Here is a 7959-nt window from a genome sequence, read left to right as displayed (position 1 = left end):
ATCTTATATAACATCTCTGCTGCTTTCTTGGCCAAGTCACTCTTGCAAAGGAGATTTTGGTGTAATGTGTAACCTCTCTTGTACTGTCCTAGGTGACTTGGAAAGTGTCTCATGTGACAATTCCAAAGAGATAAAAGCTCTCACTAACCCTCCACCTTCCCTCTCTCTGGCTTTCTGCCCTGACAGCAACAGCATGGCTGCGCACTGCTTCATTTACACTTTTTTGCTCTGCTTGCAATAAATAAAGTTATCTTTTCAATTTATCCTTTCAATGTTTAGGTTTCTCCCAATGAGCCTGGATTTAGCTACTGGTTAAATAATGGATGGCGGAAAAAAAACATTTTCAATTGACCAACATAATTTTCTTTACTGAACATGAGAGTCTCTGTCCAAAGTGAATGTCAATGACACAAATGTAACAAGCAACACTATGGATGTAAACAATAATAAAGTCAATTAATATTACAGATCGTAAACATTGCATAGCCTTTAGTTTCGAATGTTTGTGTTACATTATTTCTCTTTATGGTGCAGTGACAGATATCTGATTGTTCACTGATTTTTATCCACATTAGAATGCTCCCTAATTACAATCTGATGATATGATTTTTTAACACTGCCATGAAACATCAAATATGTGCCAATTGTGTCACTTGAACCGTGGTAAAAGTGTAAATCCAGCTTAAAATTTAAGGTAATTTGGGTAATTTAAAATATAAAAGCTTAATGTCATATCAGCTTTGTCTTGCTGTTGTCATGCAAATTGAGAAATCGCTTTTTGTTGTTTGTCTCACTTCGTTGGTCTTCTTGGATCAACATGAGTTTTGACCTCTCTGGCTGTCCTTTCTCTCCTTGCTTAAGTTTGCACAGCGGTTTGAATATAATAGTTTCTAGTTGCCATAGAAACCAGATCTTAGTGCTGCTGTTTTCCTTGTCTTTTGTTCTCTCCACAGGAGAATGACAGTTGAATCTTAACTCTGGGCCCTCTCTTCATTTCATCTATCCTCACAGCTCTCGTCACTTCCATCTCTGATCCTCTTTTCCTCTTCCACTGTTTTCATTTTTCCTTTTCTTACACCCTCGGCCGCGTTGCTTCTCCAAGCTTAATCCGTGCTTGCTGAGCTGCTGAGTGCTGCACATGCAGAACACGGGGTCACTATGAGTTTATGCTCGTATTTACATTGCTTGCTGCTGTCAGATCGGAGGAATGTGGCTTGGCTGAAATACAATTATCATATGACAAATGAGGCACATTTCCTTCGTACACTACTGACATCCCTTCTGAATTACCTCAATACAGTTGCCCATGCTATTGTTATATGGATGCCTCCAGCATCCACAACTGCCCGATAGCCTTCTCGTCGCTAAAGTTTTAGGGGCAACTTTGAACGTTCTCTTCAGCACCACATAATGTATCATCAAAGCTGGGATTAAAAGTGATTTTTTTTCTTCTGTCTTTTTTCATGGTCGTAGCTGTTGGAAGAGTTGAGCTGGAAGATTTAAGCTTATTAGTTTAAAGAACAGGGGAAGGGAGTTTTGAACTAATGTACGGCAGACTTCAAAGATGGCTTAATCTCTGAGTACACATGCCCGACACAGGCTATTTATACTGAGAAGCCATGTTTCTTCCAAAAGACTTCCTCTTACTACTCTATAACCGCATTTTGGGTTTTATTATTGCCACTGTGTCTAGACAGACGAGACTTCCCCACTGAGTATTTCCCCCTTTCTAGTACTCAAAGTGCCTACGGTGGATATAAAAAGTCTACACACCTCTGTTCAAATGCCAGGCTTTTGTGATATAAAAAAAAAATGAGAGCGAGATCAACCATTTCAAAACCTTTTTCACCATTAATGTGAAATATAACCTGTACAACTCAGTTGAAAAAAATACACAACAGGAAGTAAAACTAAAGAACTGAGATAACGTGGGTGCACACTCTTAGAACTAAGGATGAGGCTGTATTCGCATGAACATTCAAACTCATGTTAAATGGGAGCCAGCACACACATCCCTCCAAAATTGATGAAAAAACGAGAAGAACATTGGTCACGTAGGCTGCCAAGAGGCCAACAGCAACATTGAATGAGCTGCAGCTAGCCCATTTATGGCAAATACAGGCTGTTCAGTACATGTGATGACAATCTCTCACCTCGCACGAAAGCCCTCAGTCTCATGAGCAGGAGAAGTGTGCACCGACCTTTCCTGTAGAGAGCCTCTATGTTTTCGCTCCAGTCCAGTGTGTTTATGTGGACACAGAGGTACTTATGCTGAAGGTTGAGGCTCTTTCAATGTCTGTTCCATGGATGTTCAGTACAGGTGGTGAGTGACGCCGCCTGCTAAAATCCACCACTAGCTCCTGATTCTTTCAATGTTGATATGGAGGCGTTTGTTTTCTCGCACCATTTCAATGCAGAAGTTCTCTGTACTCCTGGCCGTCTCCATCAGTGAGGAGGCCTACAATGGCAGAGTCAGAGGAGAATTTCTTCACGTGACAGGTAGGAGTGTTGTAGCTGGAAGTCCATGGTGTGGAGGGTAAACAGGAAAGGAGCTAGGACAGTTCCATGTGGGGCTCCAGAAAAGCATGTCAGACTTGAAGTCCTGCATCCTAACATACTGTAGTCGGTTGGTGAGGTAGTCTGTAATACAAGCTGTTAGGTCATGGGTCACCCCTGCACCCTCCAGTTTGCCTCCCAGCAGGTTGGGTTGAATAGTGTTCAAACATTGGAGAAAACAGAGAATGTTATCCTCACAATGCTCCCACCATCTCTAGGTGGCATCCTCTAAGTCGATGCTAGGCCAATAGGCAAACAGAAGCAGGTCCATCAAGGCACTCACAAGGGGCGCAGGTGGAACAAACTTTCTAGGGTCTACATCAGATGAGAGGTCAACACCACTGGCCTATAGTTGGTGAGCTCCTTAGGTAGTGGGTCTTTGCTACTAGAACCAAGCAGGATGTTTTCTGCAGTTGAGGGACTCTACCCAGCTTCAGGCTCAGGTTGAACATGTGCTGGATGGTTCCACAGCTGATCCGCTCAGGATTTGAGGAGCTTGGAACCAATGCTATCTGGAACTGCTTGCTTTTCTCTCCTTCATCCTCGCCATCTGACTTCTCACCTGGGTGGTTGTAAGCAATGTTTGGGAGTAGCTAATTACAAACTTTGTACATGTAACAAGATTATGTAATTTAATTGCACAATTAATGTAATCAATCATAGTCCATTACATTACTGGGAGAAAAATGTATCATTAAATTACAGTTGCTTTTGGCAATTTACATCCATCCATCTGTCCATTTACCGTGCAACATATCCTCACTAGTGTCTATCTCAGCTGACTCTGGGCGAGAAGCGGGGTACACTTATATCATCAGCCATTTCCATCCATTTTCTACCACTCTTATACTGTTCAGGGTCAGGGTGAGCTGGAGCCTACCCCAGGTGCCTTTGGGCAATTGGCAGAGGACCTATCTTGTTCAAGAGGCAGCTATACAGTAGAATTCACCTTTTACAAATGATGTGTGTGCTAACAAAAAACCTCGTTAAAAGCGAAAATCTTGGGATGTTGGAAGTGTGCGAAAAGGTCTACATGTACAGTGGCTGTATTTGCAATGCTGTGTGTGGCAAACGGCCACCTTTGATCGCCCCCTTCGTAGTCCATTTCAAAAGAAAAGTGTGTGTGCTGGAGGGGAAGGGAAAACGTTTTTGAAGAAGATGGAGGGAAGAAAGAGGGAAGCAGTGGAGTGTGAAGACTGCATCTTTCTTCCACTGTCTTTCATCACTCTAAGAAGGCTATTATGTCTGTGGAAAGTGGTCGAACAAGCAGACATTTGCTCACTCCCTTTCCCCAGTTTCTTAATATAGGAAGTTGGTTCCCACACACCGAACAATACGTTAGCCAAGCGGAGCAGTATTGTTTGAGGGGAGGATTTGGTCATCCTGAAACTACACAGACTTTAGAGGAGCTACTTATGACTGCGGGAGACATAGACGCCCCATCGTCCCCAGTGGGGTACAACCATTATGGCTTCAACAGGACTAAAGTCCGCTAGCTGAACGACAGTCCACATTAAACAGTAAAAAGAATAGATTTAAACCTCAGAGATGTGTTACAATTAATGTGACATACATATCTATATTATTGTAGCCTATCGTATAATATTAAAGAGCTCTTAAAGCATCAATTAATAGTTGTTTTACTTAAATAGACTGGAACTTACAGTATTTCAGAGTGGCTTGAACCTCATGGCGAAGGGGGTAACTGTGGTAAGGATAAAAAATCTGTCCATCCTCTCGAACACCAACTGCCCTTATGTCTTCCCTCACGACATCCATCAACCTTCTCTTTGGTCTTCCTCTAGCTCTCTTGCCTGGCAGCTCCATCCTCATCATCCTTCTACCAATATACTCACTATTTCTCCTCTGGACGTGTCCAAACCATTGAAGTCTGCTCTCTCTAACTTTGTCTCCAAAACATCGAACCTCGGCTCTCCCTCTGATGAGCTCATTTGTAATTTTATCCAGCCTGGTCACTCCGAGAGCGAACCTCAACATCTTCATTTCCGCCAGCTCTGCTTCCTGTTGTCTCTTCAGTGCCACTGTCCCTCATCCGTATATCATGGCTGGCCTCAACACTGTTTTATAAACTTTGCCCTTCATCCTACCAGACACTCTTCTGTCACATAACACACCTGACACCTTCCTCCACCCGTTCCAACCTGCTTGGACCCGTTTCTTCACTTCCTGACCACAGTCACCATTGCTCTGGACGGTTGACCCCAAGTATTTCAAGTTCTCCACCCTTGCTATCTCTTCTCCCTGTAGCCTCACTCTTCCCCCACCACCCCTCTCATTCATGCACATATATTCTGTTTTAATTCTTCTTCATTCCTCTGCTTTCCAGTGCATGCCTCCATCTTTCTAACTGTTCCTCCACCTCACAGTCATCTGCAAACATCATAGTCCACGGGGATTCCAGTCTAACCTCATCTGTCAGCCTATCCATCACCACTGCAAACAGGAAGGGGCTCAGGGCTGATCCCTGATGCAGTCCCACCTCCGCCTTAAATTCGTCTGTCACACCTACAGCACACCGCACCGCTGTTCTGCTGCCGTCGTACATGTCCTGTCTTATTCTAACATACTTCTCTGCCACTTCAGACTTCCGCATGCAGTACCACAGTTCCTCTCTGAGTACTCTGTCATAGGCTTTCTCTAGATCTACAAAGACACAATGTAGCTCCTTCTGACCTTCTCTGTACTTTTCCATCAACATCCTCAAGGCTTTCTAGGCATGAAACCATACTGTTGCTCACAAATACTCACTTCTGTCCTGAGTCTAGCCTCCACTACTCTTTCCCATAACTTCATTGTGTGGCTCATCAACTTTATTCATCTACAGTTCCTTCCTCTGTGCTTCCCACAGCTCTGCACATCACCCTTGTTCTTAAAAATGGGCACCAGCACACTTTTCCTCCATTCCTCAGGCATCTTCTCACGCGCTAGAATTCTATTGAACAAGCTGGTCAAAAACTCCACAGCCACCTCTCCTTGATGCTTCCATACCTCCACAGGAATGTCATCAAGACCAAATGCCTTTCCATTTTTCATCATCTTTAATGCCTTTCTAACTTCCCCCTTTCTAATTACTGTCACTTCCTGGTCCACCTTCCTGGTTCTACTCTCCCTTCTCTCTCATTTGCCTCATTCATCAACTCCTCATAGTATTCTTTCCATCTATCCAGCACACCACTGGTACCAATCAACACATTTCCATCTCTATCCTTAATCACCCTAACCTGCTGCACATCCTTCCCATCTCTATCCTTCTGTCTGGCCAACCTGTATAGATCCTTTACTCCTTCTTTAGTGTCCAACCTGACATACATGTCATCATATGCCTCTTGTTTGGCCTTTGCCACCTCTACCAATACAATAATATTCTTAATTTCTTCAAATCTGTCTGGACGTTGTTGGCCTCACAGACTCACCAAACTCATCCCACTCCAGAACGTATGTTAATATGTTACTTAAAGCATTACCTGTACTGAAAATAAAGATTTTATGATGGCACCAGCTTGACCCTTTGTATAAGCATAATGGTGATAAACATTTCCAAATTGGAACTAATCACTATTCAGTCAGCATCACTGATTGTGTTTGACTTTGAAGGCCCAATTTTGTGATATCTATCAAAAAGTATCCTGACCAATAATTTGTTGGTGTGCGGTGTGTTATGAGTGATTGTGGTTTGAGAGTTACATACAGTAAATGGCTATTGTAATCCTCTGCAACACAAACTGATATATCTTTAGTCAAGAATATTGTGAAATGCAATTTCTTTTTAAGACGCTTTTCTCTCTGTTTTTCCTCCTCCCTACACACGCTCAAGCTACATTCATTGGGTCATTGTAGCGCTCACTCGAAACCTTACAAAATCTTGCCTTTCAATGAAAATTCGTGACTTTCCCTACATTTCCCCAAAAAAAGGAAAAAAAACATGAGTGTTCAATGTAAAGGGATTAGGTGTAAAAGTAACACAAAAGGTCTTTTCAGGATAAAATTGTGAGACATGAGCTCAGCGTCCCTTTCACACAAACAGCTAGATAAAAGCCAAAGTCAGCCAAAAGTAAACTAGTGGTTAAATTGTGGCAGGAAATTGCAGATGCTATCTGCCAATTGTAAGAGAGAAAAAACTCACTTTTCATCTCACGATCCCGCCCACCTTTTTTTTTTCTCTCGCCTGTGATCTTTTATTTTCTTCTTGCCTCAACAGCATTCAGCAAGGTATGCGACTCTTTTCAAAGCACCAAGTAGGGGGTCCCAGCACCACTCTCTGCACAAGTGCCGCCCCCCATCCTGGCTCAACCAACCCCCACTGCCAGCTCAACCCCGCCACACCTCAAATACGGGACGACAGTAAATGACCATGACTTTGAGTCTGTGGGAGTTTGTGGCCTCAACAGCTGTCTTACTATGCTACTGCTAAAAGTAAGGGGCCGCATAGGGGGCGCATAGGGACCCAATGCATCGGTCACGTGATCCAAGGCGGGTGCTGTCGGAGTATAAAGAGGCCTGAACAAGTACTCTGGAGATTAAATTGAAACTTGATTTTGGTGTTGCAATGTTAGTTTCTTTCTAAGAGTTAATACAATCTTTAAAAAATTGAAGGCTTCCCATTTACCTAAAATCTACAACAATGGCTGTTCACTCAAATGTGAGCACGTATGTCCCACAAATCTGTGGTTGAGCGTTTGAATCTCGACTCCGGACCAGGCCAACATGCGTGTCTTTGGAGGAAGCTGGAGTACAGTAACGTATGGGCGATAACATGTTCGCAGAAAAGACACTCACCTCACAGGCAGTAAATAATCTTCCCGCTACACGTTTGTCACCACAGCCACATGTCAATTCTTTAAGTTATATTGCACTTCTCAATGTTATGTTCCTGTTTTCCCTGCCTTTCCGTTCACTTTTTTTTTGTTGTCTCAACAGTCAACTGAGAGTGCTGGTGGGCAAGAGCTTCCATATTGCACCTGTGGGCTCAGTTCCCGTGGAAAGAAGGTGCTGGATTATTACATCAGCTTGCTTCTCACTACTTTTGCCATGAGTTATTTCATCCGTCCGTTTCTTTCCAGCGTCCTTGTTTTCAGTCCGCAACTTCTCATAGTACCGCCGTGTTTTTGTTTTGTTTTGTTTTCTTTATTTTGTGTAAGTTAGAACCAGTCCAGTGTTTTTTATGTCATTCCGTTTGTAGGTAGGAGTAGAATTTGCTTTCTCTTTTTTTTGTGTGCTTCCTCTTCCTACTGTAGGTCTTTAGAACCAGTTTTTTGTATTATTATTATTATTTTTATTTTTTTATTTTTTTTAATTTTTTTAGAGAGGTACCTCCTTTGCTCTGTGGTTCCGTCCATGTCCCTTCATTGTTTTGAGTTGTTGTGTCTGCTTTGGGATCCACAT

At 42.9% G+C, this 7959-nt stretch overlaps 1 long non-coding RNA gene across 1 annotated transcript; it reads left to right on the top strand.

Annotated features, from left to right (window-relative positions):
• Positions 1-2240: 2240 nt before the first annotated feature.
• Positions 2241-7959, top strand: LOC133405514 (uncharacterized). The gene is made up of 3 exons (XR_009768957.1): positions 2241-2323; positions 2418-2499; positions 7495-7959. It is a non-coding gene; the product is annotated as an uncharacterized LOC133405514 (long non-coding RNA).

Source organism: Phycodurus eques, chromosome 7 (genome assembly GCF_024500275.1).
Source record: "Phycodurus eques isolate BA_2022a chromosome 7, UOR_Pequ_1.1, whole genome shotgun sequence".
NCBI lineage: Eukaryota > Metazoa > Chordata > Actinopteri > Syngnathiformes > Syngnathidae > Phycodurus > Phycodurus eques.
This window is presented reverse-complemented; position numbering and strand designations above follow the sequence as displayed.